The 20,443-nt window shown below is 44.2% G+C and overlaps 1 protein-coding gene across 2 annotated transcripts in view; it reads left to right on the top strand.

The window, feature by feature from the left end:
- The first annotated feature begins 9,780 nt into the window (after positions 1-9,780).
- Positions 9,781-20,443, top strand: part of LPAR1 (lysophosphatidic acid receptor 1) — an 86,892-nt gene continuing 76,229 nt past the window's right edge. Inside the window, exons 1-2 of one of the 2 annotated variants that reach the window (XM_054178199.1) lie at positions 9,781-9,895; positions 10,453-10,622. The gene's annotated coding sequence lies outside the window, so the exon portion shown is untranslated. The remainder of the gene's footprint in view (positions 9,896-10,452; positions 10,623-20,443) is intronic. The other variant, XM_054178200.1, reaches the window with a different exon arrangement.

Raw genomic sequence — 20,443 nt, 5'->3', positions numbered from 1 at the left:
TCTCAGGCCACAAATTTTGTCCTGTAGATGCCAGCTGTAGGGAAAGAGGCACAGTGACCCTTCTGTTTATGCCACTTGAGTCAGGAGTAATTTCTATGACCCAGATGTGCAAACCCCTGGCTTAAGAAGTTCTTCCTGACTAATAACAATTCCATGATCTTGAGCAGAAAACTGTCCAGACTGTCCAGATTTTTAAAGCCTCTACTTTAAGTAGCTTAAGTACAGGGCAGCAAGCACATGCAGCTCAGCGGTAAGGTATACAAAGTTGAACAGCCTTGCACCCTGACGTACTTCTTCAACAACCTCAATGTCCTGCAGCTTTCCTGAGAGGTGTTTTTCTGAAAAGGCAAAAAACCCACAATAGTTTCAATGTGTTAATTTATGCTGTTAATGCTAAAGACCAAATTTTTGATTGAGCATTTTAACAATCCATTTATTCTAAGTCCACCTTTGTGTAGGGCAAATGCTTCCACAGTTCCCATTAACCTTCACGGAGTGTATGGACCTACCTCAAAGACAGAAAAAGCCCTTTTTTCATTTCCAGCCTTCATGCACAGCTGGGGAGAGGAAGACTGAATCTTGGCTCAAGGTCTGATATGAACAGGTTCCAGGACAATTTGAATAGGTCAGACTCAGTTTTTCTGCTGCCTCTTATTGCTGCACCCTCCTAATGGTATATCTGAATGGTGTATGTTCCTTTTCATTACCTCTGTTATCAAAATGTTTAAAAATCTCATTTAAAAAAAAAAAGGTGGCCATTTTTCAAGAGATTTTAAGCTCAAAAACTCAACTTCAGACAGTCTGCTAAATCTACAGAGAAAAAAAAATAGTGCCTGTTTTAATCATTCAATGTCACATTTTCAGTTCTTAATTCAGTCCTCAAACTACTGAGTACCTTCCTCTATTCTACTGTGTTGAATACTAGCAGTAGGCAAAACCATACAGCATGGCCTGTTTCTAATTACACTCTCATGTTTCCTCCTAATGAACAAAAAAATCTCCATTTTGTGCATTGCCTGTTAACCTCTGGAAAGGTCAGCACCTTGCTCCTGTAATGCAGAACACGTTTTCCTCCCCCCTCTCCCCCACCCCCGACATTTAACACAGTTACTACTTTCTGGAAGGCAGGATGTTTCTTGCCTAGGCTGATGAAGAATCAGACTGGCTCTTTTCATTCAACTTCTACATTTGAAGGCTCAGGGTAAAGTAATTAAGTCTGACATTAAGTGTAATAGCTGCCACAGACGTTGCCTTGGCTACTTGTCCTTTGTGTGCAAAACTGAGGGCTGATAAATCATGTTTTCCATAAGAACACCTACATACTGCTGCCTTGACGATCTTAAGCCATGGCAGAGCAAGGACTTGAAGTCAGGTACTGCTACTCCTGAACAAGCTGGCACCCATTACTCCCATCTCCAACCCACAAAATTATAGGAATCAGCAACCCATATTCTTCTGCCTGCCAAACATCTTCTTTCTATCGTGGGCCAAAATCCCCAGTCTCATGTCAGGAAATTTCAACTAATTTAATTTATTGCCAGTTAACAAGCTTCTAGCTAGTGATTCTGGTACCAAGAAATAAAAAAAAGCAAACATAAAATAAACATCTCGAGTTTGTTCCTGACACATCTCTTTCTCTCTGTTTCTTCTCTTTGCCTTGCTCACTTAGTCCATTTATGATGTGGTAGTTCACACAGGGGACTGGATTGGTGCCTTGCTGCTCCTTTACTTTGGCTCTTCTCTTTTCTGATTCCATTGACCCTTTATGGTGTCCTTCACAGGCTGGTGCCCCGTCAGAGATGTATGCCTTCCTGAGTCTCTTCTCTGCCCCTGTTTGGGTGACTCATTGATCTGACCTGCCTAGGAAGCTTTTCACTCCTGAAAGCATGATTTAATACCTCCAATATGATGTGATCCCATGTTTGTTTTATGCACAGCTCAAAAAACAGAACTGGAGCTATTTCTGGTTTCTTTCAGCACTGAGAAGATCACCATCAGGGTGAGCATGTCTCTAAAAAGTTGCAGTGGAAACTACCAGACTTCCCTCTGCATTTTGGACACCTTCGTCCTACTGAAAGAAATAAAAACTGGGCATCCAGAAACCTTTGAAAACCATGCCCCCAGCCATCCAGCTTCTGGCAGCTGTTCAAAAAAGCAGATTTGACACCAGGGACGGCATGCTCCTCTGTTAAAAAATATGGAGATAGAATTTCATCACATTTAAAGTGGCTTTAGTTGATGAAGTCAAGGGATTTGATCCTCCACTCCACTGGCATTTAACAAATAGCATTGTACTTGCTTTTCGTTGTAACCCTGACTCTGCCTTCTTGTCGAAGGCAGCACAAAGGAACTACAAGAACATTTGCAAACAAATGCTGCAAATATTACGTGTGGATTTGTAAACAGAAGCAGTGATTCAACCCTAAACGGCAACGGGTAGTAGGAGGCAACCAAGCCTTTAATCATTAACTAATGAGGCTCAGCTAACCTCAAGTCTTTGTGCTGATGTGAGGTGGAGAAGGGGGCATTTCACTGAATGTGCAGCATCAGCCTAATCGGAAAGCAGTGCGGTGGCAGCCAGCCAGCAAAGCACTTGTAAAGGTGCAGCAGCTGGGTTTCTGCATTACATGGGCTTTGCTTCCCAGGAAGTCTCTCCATCATTTCAGCTCACTCTCCCATGGTGGGGAACTACATCTAAACCTACAGGTCTGTTTCCATTTGAAATTCCCTGGAGGGTCCTTTCCTGTTATTCCAGAAAGACACGGAAGGGTTTCTTGCAGTTCCAGTGTGCAACCAATAGCTACAAGCTGCATCTTAGATACCCCCCAGTGTCCCAGGTGGAATGAGGAATGGGGTGGTGGGGTCAATCTCATCCTTACAGCCTGGCTTCCAGGCTGCAGGTCAGCCCCTGTCTTTTGTATTCTGGAGACACAATTGTGAAGTCCGGGAGGAGAAAACTGCACAGAGCACATGAGGCAAGACCTGTGTTCTGCTGAGGAAAAAAGAAGCTCCTAGAAAAAAGGGTTGCCAGCTCTGCTGCCTGGTATCCTTGCCTTTCTCTGTCCCTGCTTGCCTGTGTACTCCTGCATTCCTGCCAAGTAGTGTGGAACCCAAAATCTCCCACCTGACCCTGTCCCTGCCCATGGCTGGGGGGTTGGAACTAGATGATCCTTGTGGTCCCTTCCAACCCTGACTGATACTATGATACTATGACCCATGCTTCTTTCTCAGTGTGGCCCTGCCCCAAAAAAGCTGTATCAGAGATAACTAATCCCTACCAACACTATGGTGGATTTGTAGAAGCTAGGTGAAAAAGGGGGGCACAGAGGCCCCAGGGAACAGAACAAAGCAGAGTATGTCTCCAAGAGTCTTACGAGCAGTCTGCATTTACACTATTTTCCTTCTTTTTCTCCCTATTTTCTTTTTTTTTTTTCTCTTTAAATTTAGCTTGCTTTAAAAGTATGACTTTAAAAGAGCTGAAATGGAAGTAAAAGAAGAATAGAGACTGGTCTTCATTTCTGGCTACTAGGAATTAGAGCCCCTTCAGGATCTCAAAGGTAAGGCGTACAGCAGAAGCCCAGCTTTAATAGGAAGCCATTCCTCACTGCTAAACTATTATTTAGAATTTCTTTATGGATTTTTTTTTTCCTCAGGCTCCCTATCCATAAGTTCTCTTCATACATGGGGATCATATCCACAGATGATAGAAATGTATTTGTTACCTAACTACACCAGATCAGGTGTGTCTGTGACAAAGGGAGAGTACAGAGCCACAGTGGAGATATGGACAGTGCTGGAGTTGTATGTTGAAGCTGAGAACAAGTTTACAGAGGAGGTGTTTAAGCCAGAAAAATGAATGTGCCTGTGGGAACATACCCAATAAGTGGATTCCTAGACTGCTCATTAACTCAACTAGGAGACCAGGAAGATTATTGCAATAGGAATTACATTTAATGAAGGAGGTATGTGCTTAGGCGGAAGACTGCATCTTCCAATGTCTGACATTGTTCCTGTATTTTCACATGTCTGGAAGGAATTTCTCCCTACATGCACTCCTCCATGACTTTCTTTTATCCTGTGTATTCATCACTGGATAACACCATTAACTCTGATGGAGTGTCACCTGGAACAAATTTTCCTGTGCCTTAGAAGGATATAATGTGCCTGAGTCCTGCATACATTATTTAAATGGCAGCACTAAGGAAACAGCATGAAATGTATTCATCAGTCTGACTGCCAGAGGTGTTGCACACCTGCAAGTCCCATTTAAGGCCAGTGGAAAGTAGAGGGTGAGAGGCATCTCCACGGTTGCGTTTTGAGGAATGAATAATTTATCGGGAGGTTATTGAAGGTTTTTAATGGTGCAATCAAATCATTATAAGCAAAAAGCTACAAAATCAAATTCAGAACAATGAAAGCATCAGTTCATTAATGGAACAGTTCCAGCCATCTGGCATTCATATGTTCTGCTTTGGGGCTGTTATTGTGCAGACATAAATGACCCAATATTACCTTCAAGCGAGAGCTTTCATTAACTAAATATATCCAAATTCTTTACCATTCAGCTAATATTACAAGTTCCTACCCTGAGTTTTGGGAGGGGCTTTTTTTTTGAGTTTTGTTTGAGTAAAGCTTCAGTCCCACACCACTTCTCCTCTGGGAACGTGGATGTTCTTCATCCCATTGTGGACCCAAGCACCTCTAGAAAAAGTTTTAGTGGTTCATGATGCCAAACTTCTGGAAGAGAGAGAAGGGCAAATTATATTACAGTGAAAATAACAACACTTGGACACTAATGACAAATAATGTCACCTGAATGAAATGCAATTTCAGTATAGGATTGAAGTTTTCACTAGTCTTTTTTTTTTTAATTATTATTTTAATGACAGCTCCAGCAGCTGTTCGAAGATCTAACTTTCAAATTCTGATGGGCAAAAGCTATGCACATCTGCAAACTGATGTGCAAAGGTATATATAGCACAGAGCCAAACATCAGACTTTTGTGAAGCATTTTGTCCTTTTAATCCTGCAAAGTAGTATGGAATTCAGTTTATTGGTAGAATAATATAATTTGGTTCTATGTGAAAGGACACAGACAGGACAAACTTTGTATTTTAGATGCTGTCTGTTAGCTAATGATCTCTATTGGGGCAGGATTTTACTTTCATTGGACCTGGCAGCTAGAGATTAGGGTGGGTGCTGGAGAGGTGTGTTAAAAGTCATACACTGGCTGCTGCATCAGTTGCTGGGAGTAAAGCTCTCCCTTGTCTCCCTGTATCTTCACGACAAAGGGGATTTCTGTCCTTACGTGGCAGACTGGGGCCCTATGCTCAATGAAGAGATGAATCAGAACAAAGCTCAGTATCCAGTCTTCTCATAATAACTTTCAAATTCTGTTTCTTAGAGAGCCTGAAAATCCAAATTCTGACCAAGTGTCAGAGTCCTGAAAACCACTTGGCCTTTTACATGTCTTGTGTAAATGCAATGCTTCCCCAAAACTGCAGCAGTGACACTGCCCCAGGCTCCAGCCCAGGCACAGCTTAGAGCTGAAGGACAAATGTCACATGAGGCTGTTCAGTGCTGCTGCCCTCCCATGGAAGATACATATCCCCAGCCTCCCACCACTGCTTTCCCCTTGTGGAATCTGCAGCCATCCCCATCTCTGCCTTTACTCCAAAATGTATGTCTCCCCCTCACTGTCTCACCTCCTCTGTGGTGTTGAAGTTGTGATAGACAGCTTCCCAGCCTCCTCTCCTAAAAGGCTGGCTCCTGCCCACACACCCCTTCTTAACAAGCTCTGTAGGTTTCACACAGCCATCAGCACTTGTGTGTTCCAGCACCTGATGCTATATGGGTTGTAAAATTTTTAACAGTAAACTGAAGCTTATGGCCCCAGAATCACAGAATCTTAAGGGTTGGAAAGGACCTCCAGAGATCACTTATCCAAACTCCCTGAAAAACAGGGTCACTTAGGGCAGACTGCACAGGAATGAATCCAGGTGGGTCCTGCATGAGTTGTTTCTGGATTTGCCACTCATGCAATTGAACTCCTTTGCATCTCTGATAATAACTTGCCTGAGGCATCTTACAAACCCTGGTACAACCATTTCAGGGTATGGATGGGATGGTTCCAGTGCCAGGAAAAACTCAAAGCCCCTTTCATAAAGACCCAAGTCCCTAGTCACTTGGACTGCTGCTGCTCCTCTTTCTGGCAATAGGCTGTGCTAAACAGCCTGACCTGAACGGGCCTTGCCACAGAGACTACAAAAATAGCCATCTCCTCTGCTTTTGTAGTTACATCCTTAACCCTCAGTATACTCAGGCAGCCATGGACACTTACTTTTCCTTTAGTTATTGTCATATGGTCCTGCTATTGGGGGCTGGATATGTGCAAAAAAAACATGGAAAGCCTAAGTTTGGCTTTCCAAGGAGCAGGATGGTCGCATTAGCTTCTCGGCAATCAGCTATGCTGCAGAAGGATTAGGATGAGCTCAGCTCTGAGAAGCATGAGGCTGAGGCAGGAAGAGAGGGACTCTGCATGGAAAAAGCTGATTTCTTCCTTGAGAGCTTTCCAGGTTTCAGAGGAGTTCATGGTTCCTAGGATGTCATGCACTGCTGCTATAAATGCATAGCAGGAGGCCAGAGGAGACTGAACAAGGGCAGAAGCACTGCAATGCAACAAAGATGTCATGACTTATGGATAGGGCTGCTTTCTTTCTGTGGGACTGAAGCTGGTCTGGAGAGCAGCATGTTTTCCTACTGTGGGTAATATTATTTGCTGAGATTCCACCACATCCTGTTCTGAACACATCCCCTACACAGCAGCACTGGGCTTCGGATAGTCTGTGTACAACAAATGAGCAAAAAGTCAAGCTCCAGAGAGAGCTTTACCCTGTGTGAATTGCTGAAGCTCATCTTCATAATGTAACACGTGCTTTAGCACCACACTACCCACAGTGGTATCTTGGGAAACTGGAACATACTTAAAAGCTGATCAAAAACCAGTGTGCACTGAAAGTATTTCTCAAGTTCTCCAATTATTCCTATCTCAGATAACGCTGAAGCTTGTAATTTTTTCTTCCCCTATCAAGACATTAATTGTGGTCTTGTCTAATACTTCCTTCAAAGCATCTACTTCTCTGAAAGATTCGGCACATTTCCAATCTGAAATGAAATTATCCATTGTTACAGGAACACTGCAGTATGCTGCATAGAGAAGTGAGAGAGTGAAGAGACTTCTTAACTGTAAATTCCCTGAATTCTTGTTTTTTAAATTAAAAACACCAGAGGTACTTTCCAGGCCCAGACTGAAAAGGAATTAGATGTCTGACTTTTCTGGGTCTGTATGACACTCACTTGAAACTGCATGAAGGCTGAAGATTAAATATATCAGCATGTGTGTACATATGAAGCATAAATTTCGCTCTGAATCAATTCACAAAACTGAGCACATGGAACTTGGTTTCTTCTGGAAACAGACGTGTTTCCAGACTGAAGGATGTGAAAACTACTTCCCTGTGATGCAGTACATCTGTGTGTGATTGCATAAGCACGTTTCAAACCACGGAGTAGCACAGAAGTTACATTCATTAGACTTTGTCACACCATGTGATCTCCTCTGGACCCTCAATATTTGTCTGTTTCTAAGATTTATGGAAGATTCCCTGTATTTTCTATTTAGACCAAGAGAGGAGGTGTCAGAATAAATGGCAAACCACAGTTTCGGGGCTGCGCAAGTGTGTCTGAAGTCACCAACAGAAATCAAAGCAACTGAAAAAACATTGCTCCTTTACATCAATTCACTGAGGGCAGATTCAGAAACACTTGGGTTTTTTACTGTATGTCACCATTTTGCCTTCATACAGCTCCATCTCATGCACAGATCAGCTTTTCCCAATGAGCAGAGGACTACTGTTTTCCGTCAAGTGTCAGTATCCAGAGTCATTACTGAAAAGGTCCTAACCAGCACGTCTGAGTAACCATACTAGGTGAGATGCTTTTGTGGAGGCCAGGCAGTGCTAATTCTGAATCTGCAGATGCAGTAGTTCTTCCCACCATGTGTCTTCATAACTGCACAGTCCCACTGAAACATGCTCCTGCATGCTCGGGCCGGTAGGTCTTGCCACAAAGATGGAAGTCCTGTCAGCTCATCCTTTGCTTGAAGTTTGTTTTAAAGTTAGTCTGGGTTGTCATCATGGTAGATGGGCAACTGGCTGAGCAAGGAGCATGAATTGTAGACAAATGCAGGCAGTTTCTGTTCCAAAAATCTAAGCAAAATTAAGCCACATAAGGAAAACATTTGGCCGTAGCACTGGAAGAATCACTTTAACATTCCAAAGACCTGCTTTTCAACCAGTCAGTCATGCACAAATCACCCCATATCTACTACCAGTGGAGGACATCCAGCTAGAGCAGTTTCAAACCTGTCATTGTCGTCCAACCTGTCTGCAGCCCATGTGCAGAGGAGGAACTATTAAGACTTGTTCAGTACTTAGTGTACAGAGGGTAAACCAGGTATTGGAGCTTGTAACAGAACACGTGTCTTAGTCACTCCCTGTAAACACTCGGTAGCTTGATTTGAAGGCAGGTAGAAGATAAAATCAAACTTTTTCCAAAGTTAATGGTCTGCAACAAGATCTTTGGCATGTTGAAGCTGAGCTTCCATGCTAAATCCCAATGCTGAATACAAAACCAAGGTCCAACGTTGTGTGGGGGTGAAACTTCTGGAAACATGTTTACATACCATTGCATTTTTGATACACACACACAAGCACAGGAAAAACGAAAAGAAAAAGGGAAAAAAAGCAAAAAGCATTGACTGCTTCCTAAAGGGAAAGACCCCTAACCAGCTATGACAGCAAAAGTTCTGCTCACATGGATACTGAAAACCTAACAGCAATACCCATGATACAGAAGGTGATGTCAGTAGTAATGGATGACAGTGTCATCGCTGTGTTGATGATAAACAAACATCTGACTTCAGGAGTAGTATGTCTGCCTCTTTCAGGTTCCTTTGGAAGCAAAACGTCTACTTTAAATGGGCTTGGTCTTTCATTATGGGTTTTCGTACTGCTGGAGGCACTGCTGGCTTGTATGGCTGTAAGGAATGTCTCTAGAAATCTTCCTGCGGGGGGTAGAAACCACTGTCTTTCTCAGCCACTGAACGAGAAGTGCCGAGCAGCATATACCGTCTTCTCACTCGATGCATGCACATGCAAAAGTGGCCTCTAGATGCTACTGCAATCCAACTAAACCAGGCTATTTCACTGCAAAAACTTTCGGAGGAGTGGAAAAGTAATTTGAACCTGTTTTTGTATAGTAAAATAACTCTTCTAACTCTGGAAAAGTATCCGTGGTGCAACCCTGCGCCTGTCCCAACTCTAAGTGTTTGTTGAACCTACAGACTGATTCTTCCGGCAGTCGCGGCTCCCAAACGGTCCTTGCGGCCATCGGCACTTTTGAAAGAGGCGAAATGTGGTGGCCCCAGAAACAGTCCGCACATAGCCGCGCAGCCTTTGCGCTGTAACCCCACCGCCCTTATTCTAGCTCAGTCTTCCCGCCCGGTCAAGCTCTGCCGTCAAGAGCGGGCAACCTCCATCCGCGCAGCCAACCGGGAAGAGTGCAGGGCTACCGGCTCTCCCTGCCGCCTTCTTTCCTCTCCGAGGGGCCGCAGCCAGGTCCGGCGGACCAGGGTGGGCAGACGCGGGGCGCACCTGGGCCCCCGCCCGGCGGAGGCAGGCGGAGCGGGGGCGGAGGGAGCCGGTCCCCTCCCCGTCCCTCCTCATCCCTCCTCCTCCTCCTCCTCCCCATCTCTCCCTCCCTCCTCCCTCCCTCCGTGCGCGCCGGCCGCGGCGGCGCCGCGCTCCCTCCAGCCGCGCCCGCGCAGCCCCCGCAGGTAAGCGCCCCGCGGAGCGCCCGGCGAGCGGAGCCGGGAGGTCCCGCCGCCCCCGCCTGGGAGAAGGTGCCCACTTCCCTTCCCCCGGGGGATCCGCGTCCCCTCCGCCTTTTTCCTTCTTCTTATCCCCCCCCTCCCCCTCCCCTTCTTTTTCTTCTTCTTCTTTTTTTCTTTTCTTTTTTTTTTTTTTTTTAAATTTAATTTTTTTGTGTGTGTGTTTTCTCCAGTGTTTCTGAAACTGGTGGTAACTTTGGGAACGGGGTGGGAGGGTGGGTAGGGGGTGCAACAGTGTAAGGGGGAGGTGCGTTTGCAAGCGGCAGGGTCCGGGGAAGGACTCGTTAGGGTCCGGGAAAGGACTCGTTAGGGATGGGCTCTACTGGGTTATTGGCGTCGGGTCAGGCAGTTTCTGCTCGTGTAGTATCTCTGGGGCTGGCCCGGAATAAGTAATGGACACTTGTTTGATTAAGGGACGCTAACAGTGCTGCCACTGTTCTCTTGTTTAAAGCTTGTTCTGATTTTTTTTTTTTGTTTTGTTTTTTTTTTGTGCGCGTGTGAAGTCTGTTTGGATTTATTTCTACCAAATTAAGGCAGTGGCAAAAGTCCTAACTGAAAAAGATGGTTGCCACCTCTCTGTCCTGACTTCCTCAGTCCGTCAGACGACGAAAGAGCCTGGAAAAAGTCGGATGGGAGTGGGAGCCGTGTCCTTGTATCCGTGGCGTTTACAAAGGTAAAGATTATGGGAAGGATGAATGACAAGCACAAGGGTAGGGAACACTAGAGGAAGACCAGGAGGGTGGGGAGCAAGCTTTAGGACAAAAGCCGTTAGCAAACCGAAGTGTGAAGAGAGGTGGAACCAGAAGGACCAAGTTTCTTCCTCTCATTCCTTTCGGCATGTTCTTTTTAAGTAGCTCCACAATGGGAACCCCTGCAAAAAGCCTTCTTCCAATAGCAGCATGAAAAGTTTTCTGTGCAGCCCTTTATCAGAAAAACGTTGGCATGTCTGATTTTTTTCCTTTTCTCGCGGATTCTCCATGAAACGAGCTCACACCTCTCTGATTTTCAGTTGCCTGCGAATAAATTAGGAGCTGCACAAATCCTCCCTTTCTTTTTCTTTTTCTTTTTCTTTTTCTTTTTCTTTTTCTTTTTCTTTTTCTTTTTCTTTTTCTTTTTCTTTTTCTATTTTTAATTTTATTTTTTTTTTAAACTCAAGGCAAAACAGCTTTCTTGGCATGCAATCTGTGGCCCCAAAGTGCTGGGGAGTTGTGAGAGCTGCAGTCTTTTACTACTACAAACTGCTGCAACTCCATCTTTTCAAAGAAAGCCTCTTGCGTGATAAGTCAGCTTTGGTGTGTTGAACCATTTGGTCTGAAATGAGTTACTCACAGGTCAGAGACATGTTTCAATTTGGCAGCCAGGACTGCGTGCCATGCAGCCTGTTACTCTTGTTGGGAGGATGGGGTGTGCTGGAGTACTACAATAATACATTCTGGCAATTTCAGCAGTGAGCTGAAGCGCTGCTCCCCGCGCACAGGCGTTAGGTGAAGTCCTGTCCTGTGGCTCGCTAATGCTGTCTGTAGGCGTGCCGTCTGTTTCTCCTTAACTGATAATATGCTCCAACTTACAAAACAACTTGGTAGGCCTGTACTTTACTATTGTTTTTATTAAATATTAACTGAACAAAATAAAATGCTGTATTTTTTTCCAGGAAAGATTGACACTGCCTCATCCTTAGCATATATATATGAACTTGCTTTGTTCTATCTTTCCAGTTGGAATCAGCTAAGTAAATACTATTTGGGACCACTGAGAAATGCTGTTTCATGCTCAGTGTGGTGGTGTCCCTATCACTCCCTACTATAGGTTGCCCTTGTTAGACCCTTGGCTGCTATAAGTCTTACTCTGAGAAGTTACCAGTAATGGCGCTGGTTGGAAAGAGGAAAATACTGACCGGTGTCTGCTTTCTTTTCCTCTTCTGTTCAAAACAAATACTGAGGGTGGAAAGGTTAAACAGCTTTGAAGACAAAACACATGGGAGATGCAAAATTGAAGTAATGCTACACTGTGTACCCAGTCTTAATATGTGAACTTAACGTGTGAATAACAGGCAATCTTATCACTATGTGCAAAGATACTTAATGACTGCATGGTTTTCATCGGAACTCTGGGGAACTGAACCCAAAGTTTAATTCCTGCTCTTCTTAAGAAAAAAAAACCAGATCGCTACTCTTCCAAGAAATGAGAAGAAATAAAAATGTCTTTTACCTGGTTTTGTAGTAAGCCCGCATAGTGAGGGTGTGTTGAAGAAAGCATTTTGCTCTGGAGCTAAAAGTTAGGTAGGACTTACTCGGATTGGCTTTTACACTGTTGTGACAAGCCATTAATCACACCTCAATAAACAGTTAATTGCTTCTCAGTAGTCTCTCCATGTTGAGTTTGCTTTGTCCAGTATTCAGAGGTTTGAACCAAAAGGCAAGTATTTCTTTGGAGTTGCTTTTGTCTTTGGGAGACCACCACCATCTCATCTTTGAGTACTCAGCAGTTTTGTGCATTAGTGCTCTGAGGTGAGTTGCCTTCTCCAGATGCCTGGAGGGCTGGCTTTGAGCACCTCTAGGTGGTGACCTGCCAGCACTCACTGAGCACAGTTGCCCTGCCATTTGCTGTGTATGTCACTGCTTTACTGTATGGGCACAGGGGAAAGGTGGGTGCAGCTCTTGTGACCAGGAAGGCTGATTGTGGAACTCTCGGAGCTGTTATTCGTGATACCAGTTGGTGATGGTCCAAGAGCATTTAGAAGATACTTGAGAATGGGACCACATTGCACTGTGAGGCTGTTGTCCTCATTGTCGTTTTCCCCCAAATAAATCATAATTCACTGAATTTATGGGATTTCCTCCCTTTCCTGAAGAAGAGTGCATGTAAGTTAAGGAGCACTCAGTTTCAGTTTAAATCCCTTTAGTGGGTGATTTGAACTGTAGCTGCTACAAGTAGTATGAGAGAAAAGAAGTATATAACTGTCCTATGGAACGGAGGGTACAGCAAACAATACCTGATCACTTCAGCATCTTTAATTTGTGGGTTAGTTCTTTATACATAATTATTTCACTGCTTTTTCCTTCACAATAAGTTATCTTTCATTATTTTTAAGTGTAGTAGTATGAAAAGGAAACAAACTTACAAAAAAGTAAACAGTGAGACAGTTTTTAAAGAGAAAGAAACAAAACCACAAGAATTATAAAAGGCAATGCTGAAAAAAAAAACTATTTGCACTTTTTGTTTGGAAGTCTTAGTATATAGAGATAATTTGAAAGGAGAACACTGCCCATTGCTCTCAAGAAAGGCTGGATCATCAGGGACTTGAGGTGGTAAATGACTTGAACTGATCAGTGATTATGTAGCATCCCATGAGTAGCTTTGACTGTGCTTCTCCATGCATTGTGAGGTGATATGGCAGAAATGTGACATTCCTTGATGGTGCAGCCTCACAGGGCTAAACTTGCATATTTCATCTTTTCTCTGAGTTTCCTTCATTGCTAGCCCAGATGCTTAAGGCTTCATCCATGGCCCATGGATGTCAATGCTGAAGTCTGTATTGGCATCAAATGGCTTTGCATCAGGGCCAAGGCTGATGTGTCACTTCGACAGAAATACAAAATTATCCCTAGGGCAGAGGAAAGCTCCATCAAGGGAATCAGAGCTGCTGTTTTGCTTACATTTCAAGTGTCTTGAATGCTGACTTTCTTCATTTTTCATTCAAACTTAGTCGCTTTAAGTCAATTAGAAGCATTGCCTGCGTGTTCTTGTGCTCTCCTTGCTGCAAAGAAGCAAGCGACAATGAACGTCTGAAGCAGGTCTGGTGCCTTGTTTTGATTTTTAATGAAGCTAGATGAGAAATCTCCTAAATGTTTGCCTTTGTATATCCAGATCTCTCCTTCTCTCATCCATTGCTGTTTCTTGACTGCCTCATACTGTTCCAAGCAATCCAAGCTGATTAACAGCACACCTTGCTCACAAAGTGGTGGTCACTCCTTGACTGAGGCTTGCACTCTAGTTTTAGTGTTTCCATTGTTTAGTGACTGTGCCTCATATTCTTGAAAATGCAGTTTCTACTTGTGCAACATCTAGCAGTGGTAAGGAAAAGAGCTTATTTAGTGCCAGTTTGAGTAATACACATGTGTCCCTGTCCCCCATGGACACTCCATAATCATTGTATTATGCTAATAAGCTCTTGTCAAAGACCTTGTGAGGTAGTTAAAGCTTTGTGTTTCTGTATAAAAGAACAATAATAACCTTGCTTGGATTGGTGCAAAGTCTCCAGGTCTTCCTGACAGGCACAGCCTGTAGGAGTAGTTTGTTAGACACGTTTTTCTTAGTCCTCCATCTGCTTACTGGTTCTGGCTCCTTCTTGAGCCACATAATGCAGGCAATTATGTTAGTGCTCATAGATGGGTGAGCTCTGGCACATTTACCCCAGGGTAAAGAAACATTTCTTCTTAAAAAGAAAGCAAACCTTCTTCCTTTGCTTCTGGCAGACAAAACACAGCCACAGACTCACGTAGCTGCTGTGGTTCAAGGAGTCTGGGTAAAGCATGCATGCCCCTGCCAGCAGCACTGCTGGGCAATGGGGGGAACCATGTTCCTTCTCCTCAGACTTCTCCTGGGATGAATATCCTGGATGGTGTCCTAGGCTGGGGCATGTGGAGAGCAGTTTGCTTTCCAAACTCCATGAAGATTATTGCTGGTGGAGTTGGATGATGACCTGGCTGTCCTTCCTGCTGGAGAAATGGGAGGTAAGCTTTTCCCCTTGCTGTTTCTTACCTTTGTATTGCATCATGGTTTGCTGCTGAGGTGGTGGTGAATGGGGTGGATTGATGGCATGAGAAATACTTCCAGTTCCAAAAGTAGGAAGGCTGCCTGGAGCTTTGGGCATGCAAGGTACTGTACTGGTGAGAAATGGATTACAGTTTTGTACTTACTGGTTTACTTTTATTTTATATTACTTTAACTTGAGAGGCATTGATAAAGTCTCTCTTTTTTTTTTCCTTTTTTTTTTTTTTTTTTTTTTTTTTTTTTTTTTTGTTTTGGCTTCCATGTGGAATTCTTGAGATAAAATATGCTTTCACCTTCTATTTAAAAATACAAAGGTGCCAAGTATGCAAGTTTAATATTATCTTCCTGCTTTTGGTTCTGACGATGACTAGCAGGCAAATATCTCCTGAAGTGGATTTTTGAAACTGCTGGAAAAAGTGCTGATGAGTTTGATGATAGTATATGATGAACTTCAAACAGGCCACATGAAGCCTACACATCATTTAGGTTTTTTTCTTTAGGAATTTACATGCCGTAGTGACCTTCTGAGCAGGGTGAATTTCACAGGCACTCTCTATAGACAGTGCATCCCTTTCTTTGCCAGCGAGAAAATATATTGCCTACTGCAGTGCTTGCAGGAGCAAGCAAAAAGCATTGGATTGACATCAAAGGCAAGATCTTTCTGTGCAGAATGCTGGAGATTTTAAGAGTGGTAAAAATCTGGCAGAGGAAACGCATACTGTTTTTCGTTGAAAGCCCCTTTCCCTCCTTCCTCCTATTTTTAGGGTGTATATGTCAAGCCAGTGCATTATTTATGGGAGCAGTATGTTTCTTAGAAGTTCTTTGGCCATTTGGTGATGATTGTTTTCAGCCTGGGTGGAAAAGTGTATAACTAGAACAGTTGTGGGGTGTTTTTGTGTGTTGTTTTTTTTTTCTGGTTAGCTACAGTTCTGTTTAATTTATTTCTTTCTTTAAACCCCTACTGTTTACAGCACAGAGAGGTTTCTTTCTCCCTTGGATGGGTGGGTGATTATTTAGGAGTACTAAGCTTAACGCAAACTCTAGCAAGGACTTACTGGTTTCTGGGAAGTCAAGGAGATGCTGTACAGATCTCATCTGGTTTTTTTTGGTGCTTATGCTTCAGGTTGGTGTTTGCATGGAAGAAGATAGAGGTTTCTCGGGAGAAAATAGTTATGCACCTTGGAAGCATGGCGAGTGTGTTCTTTGTTGCAGCAGGGCATAGTTAGTGGATTTCACCAAGTCACAGATAATGCAATCTGCTTTTGACCTGTTGCCAATGTCAGACCTGCAGGATGGTGTCTTGAAGTCCTTAGCTGCTGGTGGTGACAGAGTAAGGGAACCAGGATGGCATTGTGCAGCTGCCACATGTGAAGGGCAATGTGCCTTCACCTTCTCTTCCTGTCACCAGCCAGGCAGCCAGTGTCACTGGGATGCTGCTGTGGAAGAAAGCCCAAGTTTGTTTGCTGCTCAAGTACAAATCAGCCTCAGTGGTGGCAAGCAATGTGGAGGGGCTGATACTGGTCCCAGAGATGCTGCCAGTACAGCAGTGGTCACTGTCCTTACGGCTCCCAGCAGTGCTAGCCCAATGGGTGGTGAGCACATCTGCTCTCCTGCAGCTTTGGTACAAGGAAAAGCAAATTGTCAAGCATCAGTGCCAGCTACAGCTGCTGGCCCTCAACAGCTGCTGGCGGGGGACCTCAGTGGAGGGCATGTTAATATCTTAGGCCAATGGCTGTGTCAGGAGGAGGTCAGCTTGCTCCTGGGAGAGGATGCCTTTCATTGGGAGTGTCTGTGGTGGTAGTCACTGTGGTCAGAGTTTGGTTCTTGTGCCTGCATCAAGTGCTCACTGACCTTCTTGGAGGAATCTGTTTTCTTGTGGTTGTTGTGGGTTTTTCCCAATCCCTTCCTGGGCAGCTGTGATGTCACATTTTGGGTCCTGGCTACTTTACTAACTATTTTCATAGTTGCTTGTAACCAAATAAGGGGTCTGTAGCTAAGGCTGGTGGGGTGTGTGTGTGTGTGTGTGTGTGTGTTTGTGTGTGTGTGTGTGTGTGTGTTCGCTTTTCTATCCAGACATTTATGACCACTCTTATTAACACTACAGCTAGTAGAAGTAAGTCATGTACTTTTTGTGCAGTTGCTGTTTCCATGCCCATTGTGATAGCTGTTTTTTTCAGCAATACCCTGTAGAGACCAAGTCAGTAGTTTTACAAGGTATGCACAGTCCTGAGGTGATCTGCAGTGGGAAGATGGTGCTTTGAAGGTTTGCCCAGAAAAGTTGTGGATGCCTTGTCCTTCAAACTCTTTGAGGCTAGACTGGATGAGCATTTGATCAACCTGGTCTAATAGGAGATATCTCTGCCCATGGCAGGGTGGCTGGAACTAGATGATCTACAAAGTCATTCTGCCCCTGTACACTGCACTGGTTAGGCCGCACCTCGAGTACTGTGTCCAGTTCTGGGCCCCTCAGTTTAGGAAGGATGTTGACTTGCTGGAACGAGTCCAGAGAAGAGCAACAAAGTTGGTGAGGGGTTTGGAACATAAGCCCTACGAGGAGAGGCTGAGGGAGCTGGGGTTGCTTAGCCTGGAAAGAGGAGACTCAGGGGTGACCTTATTACTCTCTACAACTACCTGAAGGGAGGTTGTAGACAGACGGATGTTGGTCTCTTCTCCCAGGCAAGCAGTACCAGAACAAGAGGACACAGTCTCAGGCTGCGCCAGGGGAGATACAGGCTGGATGTTAGAAAAAAGTTCTATACAGAAAGAGTGATTGCACATTGGAATGGGCTGCCTGGGGAGGTGGTGGAGTCGCCATCACTGGAGGTTTTTAGGAGAAGACTTGACGGGGTGCTTGGTGCTGTGGGTTAGTTGCTTGGGCGGAGTTGGATTGGTTGATGGGTTGGATGCGATGATCTTGAAGGTCTCTTCCAACCTGGTTTATTCTATGTATTCTATGTATTCTATGTACCTTCCAACTCAAACTATTCTGTGATTCTGTGCTATGGTATTGAAGCTGTAATGTAGGATATAAAAGGGCAATTTGGCTACTTTGCCTCAGGTTGTACTTACAGAATTGAGCTTTGTAGGACAGTCCTGTAGTTGCCTGCTGGTTTTGAGTACATAAAACTAATTATTGAAGTACAAAAGGCCTTGGGAAATTGGTAGGGGAATGTGCAGTAGATTAGAATATATTCAGGCTCATGGTGATAAGCCTTGTAAATCCCAATCTCTGTTGTATGGTATTGACTATTATACTTGGAAGATGTCTTTACAAATGTGTACACAGCTCTGCTGAAGTGGCTTATTGGCAAATTATTGGTACAGAAGAATAACTCAAATGTTCCCCAGGGCCGTGCCAAGAATGTCTGCAGGCACTCCTGTCTTCATCAGGTGGTACCAGCCAAGGTTCTAAGAGTGTATTGGCCTGTATGCCATGATGAAACCTAGGACATGCCAGGTGTCCCATTTGAGCATGTGTTTACCATCCATGTAGTTAGATTCTGTAGATTTGGCGTTCAGCAAAGGATTCTTTGGGATGTTGAATTGTTTCTATCTCCCTGCTCACCACTGTGCTCTTGCAGACACAAGGCCTCCAACAAAGTCCCTGCTCCCTCATTCCTCTTGTCAATGAAATGGATTCACTGATTGTTTTCCTGAGATGCTGCAGAAGAATAAGCAATCTCAGGCCAATTGATGTCTGGATTCGTGCCCAGTGTTCAGGGAACACCATCTTGAACATGATGTGTTTTACCTAAAAGACACTCTTATAAATACTTACTGAGTTTAATGGTCTTTTGTTTGCTTGCTGGTCCTCCTCAGAAGTAGCAGACATGGAAAGCAGTGCTGTGGTGATGAGACAGGGTGTTTTTGATCTGCACTGTGCGTGGTTTCTCTGCAAGGATTTGTGGGCTGTCCTCATATGGCTGACAACACATCAGGTTCATTTTGCTCCTCCTAAAGCCTGGAATTCTGTGTCCAGTTTTGGGCTTCCCATTTCAAGAGAGGCAGCGATCTGCTGGAGAGAGTCCAGTGGAGAGCTGCAAGGATGACTGCAGCACTTGAACATCTCTTTTCTGAAGAAAGAGTCTGTTTAGTCTTCAGAGGAGAAGGCTGAGGGGAGAACCTTATTGACATCTATAAATATCTGAGGGATGGGTGTCAAGATAGAGGTACCAGTCTCTTTTTGGTGGTGCTCAGTGATAGTTCCAGTGATGGGACAAGAAACAATAGGTACAAGCTAGAGCACAGGAGGTTCCACCCTAACACAGAGACACTTCTTTATGGTGAGGGTGATGGAGTGCTGAAACAGACTGCCCAGAGAGGTTGTGGAGTCTCCTTCCCTGGAAACTTTGAAAACTCACCTGGATAAGTTCCTATGCAACCTGCCCTAGGTGATCTTGCTTTGGAAGGGAGGTTGGACTGGTTGATCTCTGGAGGTCCCCTCCAACCTGTAACGTTCTGTGATTCACCTCAGAGCAGTGCATTTCCCTGTATGGAAACCCTGCAAACTAGAGAAAACTTTTCTGAATTAATCTTTTTTGCTCCTCTAGTCTTCCAGCTTCTTGTTTACAGCATTTGCAGTGTCCTATTACAAATACCCCATGCAAGTGAGACTGGAAGTTGACTGAGAATTCAGGGTGTTACTATGATCAAAGCAATTCTAGTAATTAGGGAATACACTTAAAACAGGTCTCTAGAATTATTGCAGCTTTTTGCAGACAGTTGATAGAAATAGCACAGCTTAGTTCTCCGTGAACTTTGGTGTGTTTCTATCCCCAGCCTTGGGTTGCTTAAATTTCGCATGCAAAAGTGTCCTGGAGGAAAAAAAAAATGCAGGGAGAGATGGCCAAGGTGATGACAACCTGATGACAGAAGGGAAATACATGATTGTAGAATGCTTAAATGCCTTAAAACTAATATGCCTGAACAAACATTTCTGCCATGGTCCTGCATATTTCTGTCCTCAACATTTCCTCCAAAGTTTCTTACAAAGAGAAGTCAGTTGCCCAGCTTTTAATGACAAAGCTCTGGTTGAGAGGCTTGCTTGTTTACTGCTATTTTAGTTCTCCTCTAAATTTTTCTTGATATGCCTGTTGGACTCTGTGAAGGGTCCCTTGTCATGATTACTGTGGCAAACCGGTTGTTTTTTCCTTCAGAAGAGTGGCCCTCAAGTGTGGAGAAGGCTTTGGTGTTGAAGCTATACCCCGCTCCTTTGTGCTTCAGCGTTGGCAGGCATGTGGAGGAGGAGGGAGAGAAAATGCTGACTTGTAGTTACCAAGATGAAGCGACATTTCTCAGTTGGTAGCAAACTCAAACATGAAACTGAGTACTGTAATTGTGCAAGAAGTCATCCTTTTCCCCTTATCTCCCTCTGACTGTTCCACTTGTGATTTGATTAACTTCTCCCTGCTGAGACCCTGCAGTGGGGACTTTTGCTCTCATAAGCTGCATCTCCACTAGAGGGGGATGCCACTATAACTATACTGGGAAAATTTGAGGATTTGGTTAGTTTATATTACTTCACTCTTCCATGCTGTGAGAGTTGCCTGTTGGTTTTAGTGGTGCATCCTTAGAAGGAGACTGCTGTAGGACCAAAGGCAGGTGTTGGACCTCTCTGCCCAGTAATGGCCCTATGCTGTGGCTGACCGAGTAGCAGGCATTGGGTTTCTCCAAACCACTGTCATTTCTGCCAGCTCACTGTGATACATGTTTGTATGGAAT

Source organism: Dryobates pubescens, chromosome Z, assembly GCF_014839835.1.
Source record: "Dryobates pubescens isolate bDryPub1 chromosome Z, bDryPub1.pri, whole genome shotgun sequence".
NCBI lineage: Eukaryota > Metazoa > Chordata > Aves > Piciformes > Picidae > Dryobates > Dryobates pubescens.
Note: the sequence above shows the minus strand (reverse complement) of the source record. Positions and strands in the feature narration are given on the sequence as shown.